We start from the raw sequence: 3,514 nt of genomic DNA, 5'->3' as shown, positions 1-3,514 counted from the left end.
GCAGCTGTGCAAGAAATTGCTACTTGAGACAACACCCCCGCTCTTTCATGGCCTAAAGATCCGCTAAACTCCTCCAACAGCCTCAGTATGTTCCTGTCTTCCCTGGAGCATGGGCAGCAACTGTGAAATCCTGCAGTATTTATGCATTAGCAAACTGCAGCGTTTTCAACTTGCCAGCACACAGAGTATCCCACCCACAGCTGCAAACCCTATCCTAAGTGTGGAAACGGCTTTCAGCGCAGCTCATCTCTTTCACGTCTTTTCTTCTACAGAAAGGGACGTGGAGGGAAAAAAAAACCAAATCCAAACCAACATCCTGAGCTTCCAGTGAAGTGATTTATCACTGAGCTGGCTGCAAAGAGACAGATGCACATCACCATTGCAAATGAGTCCTGCCTAACTGTCTCCCCAGTGGAGTTAGCTTTGATTAAATTATATTCCAACTACAGCAGAAAGGGAGGAAAAAAGAAGTCAGGAATTTTTGGACAGGAAATACATGGGAAGAGGAGGGAAGAGGATTAAATGGGAGTGGCATATCAAGTGTGAAGGACACGACCTGTTTACTGCTCTCTGGTGCACAGTTTCTGTCCTCCTCCTACAGCAGCCTGGGGCAGGACTTTATTGCCACAGGGGCAGGTACCTGCTGGGAGCCGGGGCGCCCCATCCCCCATTGCCACAGACTCCTCTCCTGATGGTGGTGAAATCCCTCTCTCACCGAGGTCTGTGCAAGCTCAGCTGAGCTGCAAGCCCGGAAGGAGTTGGCATTACTTGAATCCACATCGCATTTCTGCAGGCATATGCATGTTCCTCTGAACAAGGCGGGGAGCGCAGGAAAGGAACATCCTCACATAATTCACTATAGCCTTCCCCTTACAGGCAAGGTCTTCTGCACACGAACATACTACCTATGATTAAAACAATCCAAATGAACTTAAAAACAATTCTGTGTTTGTTTTAGCTCCGAATTATTTAAAAGAGGAAGGATTGCACTAAACTTACTTAGCTCCTGAACTGATTTTATTTGCAGGCAGGGATGAACCAAGGACCAGGACCACTCATGGTGGCAGCGAAGTTCCCGTCTCCATTGCAGGAGGAGTGCACCATTGCATGACATACAGTTGCCCCCAGTTGTCACTGGCCTAATTGGTAGGGGGAACCACTCAGAGAAACTATCCTACAGCTTCCAGCCATGAGCACCCATCAGATGAGTCTTCTAGAGAAGGGATCCATAAGGCTGTATGAAAGTTACTTGGCTCTGCCAAGTCTGACATGTTTTAGACATGTGCATTAGAGCCTACAGTAACATTTGTCAGTTTAAAAAATACATTCAACCTTAAAAAGGCCTCTAGTAAAAAGAAGAAAAAAGAAAAAAAAAGAGGAAAAAAAAAAAGGTTTATTTTTCATTTTTGGCCAAACCACAGTTTTCAGTAAATATTCTTTTTCAGATAAATAATTTGCTGTTGTAGTTTTTAAACAAATAAAACAAATAAAGCTCACTTGTTAAAGCCCAAATCTGAATTACTTTTAGGGAAATGAAAACATTTCCCTTCGGCTTTTCATCAGCATTCCCCTCACCACTAAATACTGCAGTAAACACAGACAAGAAAAGAAGATCTCCAAGAAAAAATCCTGCCTCTGTGCAGACAGCTCTACCCTGCAAAATGTCAGTGGTTGCCGCCAGAGGGTTTTGCAGCTCTGCGTTGTGCCCTCGTCCCCCGCAGAATCGCCGTCCCATCTCCCACACGTGCTCTGCTCTGGGAGCGCGGCCCCAGCTCACCACCAACCTTTGGAGTGAAGGGAAGTTTTGCTTCCTCCTTGGCAATCCTAGGCGGCGATTTCTTTAAACTGTTTCCCCCCCCCGGCTTTCAGAGTTGTTCTGCTGCTGGTGCTCTGAGTTGCCAGTGTTCGCAACGGTACGGTTCTTTCTCTAAATCTACATTATTATGTTCTCATGACCTTTGCCTGCTAACACCGAAGTATTAAAAGATCCCATAAGCTGGTGGGCTCCCTACCTACTGTTCCGATTAAGATCTGCGTTTATCCTACTGAATCAATGGATTCTCTGGCGGGTTTCCAGCGGTTCGTGCCTTCTTTTTTGTTTCTCACATTCTGGTCTGTTTCTTATTTATTTAATTTTATGTTGTGGGAATGTAAAAATGTGCCACAGTGGATTAGGCCAGTGGCCTGGGTGGTCCAGCACTTGGCCTCAGCTGGTGTCTGTTTCAGCCAAATTGTTTCAGTAAGAAATCATTTTGAAGAGGTATAAAGCAAAGGCCAAATCTTACAGTCCTTATTCAGGCAAAACTCCCTGCAGACCAGTGAGGGGCAGGATGCCCCAGCACTTACAGCATTGGCAGCCTTCTCCAGACACAAGCCCTTTCTCTTCTTCAGCTCACTGCAATGCAGCCACCTGCGTCAGCATGGGACAAATTACCTCCACAGTCAGGAGTCGTGTAACTCTGCCCATTCTAGAGACAGGGATGCACAAATTAAGCAAACAGGAAAACCTGTGCTAGAAAAAGGCACAGACAATGACGCAGGACCCCTCTGATTTATGCCACCCAGCCACTGAGGCGTACTTAGCCCTAAGACCATAGGCTACAGGAGCATACGTGTGATGGTACTGTATTCTGCTGCAGCGCGATGCATAGGAGGGATCTGCAAATACATCTCCCAACAGGGTGAGCCAGGGACAGGCCCCAGCGCAGGCTGGGTGGAGCCCCTCTGTATTTCCCTGGTGCTTTTTGACTGTCTAAACAGCACAGAGAAAACCCTCTCACTCCGGAGGTCAACAGCCGCCCATCGCTGCAAGAACAGGAGAGAAACACTAGGCACAAAACTGCTCTCTTGCTGCTTACAACCTGCTTGCAGCAGCTCCTTTGTAAATTATGGACGGCACAAAGCGCACGTGGCATTTCTTTGGCATTCACGCGAGTGCTTCTCTCAGCTCTCCGGTATATATGACACATGAGGCCCTTCTGTTTTATGAGGAAGTTTGTTATTGAAGGCCAGGCTTGGAAGGCTCTAAGCATGGCTATGGAGTCACAGCTGGAACAGGCATGAGATCAATATATCTGGAGACAAAGGGAAGCTCTTGCCGAGAGAAAAATCAAAAGTAATTTTCCAAAGGGGAGCCAGATTCCCTTCTAAGGCATCCTATAGATCGAGGCCTAAATCCTGAAGCACTTGTCTTGGCCCAAATCCTACCGTACCAACCTCTCAAATATACATCAATGCTACCTGGAGTACAAACAGCACCTCTGCAAAGCTCCGAGTGCTGCTGTGGCCTCTCCTACCCGCACTGCAACAAGAAACAGCACGCCCATGGCCTGCAATGGAACACAGTGAAATGAGACTCAATTAGATCCATCACATACGCACGCATCAAGATACATTTGTACCATCACTTCACACTGTGTCCCAGACTAATAAGAAGTTTGGAGAGTTTTCATGGTTTGCAGAGGACCTTCAGATCACAGGATAGAGTTACTGATGCTGGTCCTCCCATTTCCGA

This window comes from Pygoscelis adeliae, unplaced genomic scaffold (assembly GCF_000699105.1).
Source record: "Pygoscelis adeliae isolate BGI_AS28 unplaced genomic scaffold, ASM69910v1 Scaffold187, whole genome shotgun sequence".
Classification (NCBI taxonomy): Eukaryota; Metazoa; Chordata; class Aves; order Sphenisciformes; family Spheniscidae; genus Pygoscelis; species Pygoscelis adeliae.
Note: the sequence above shows the minus strand (reverse complement) of the source record.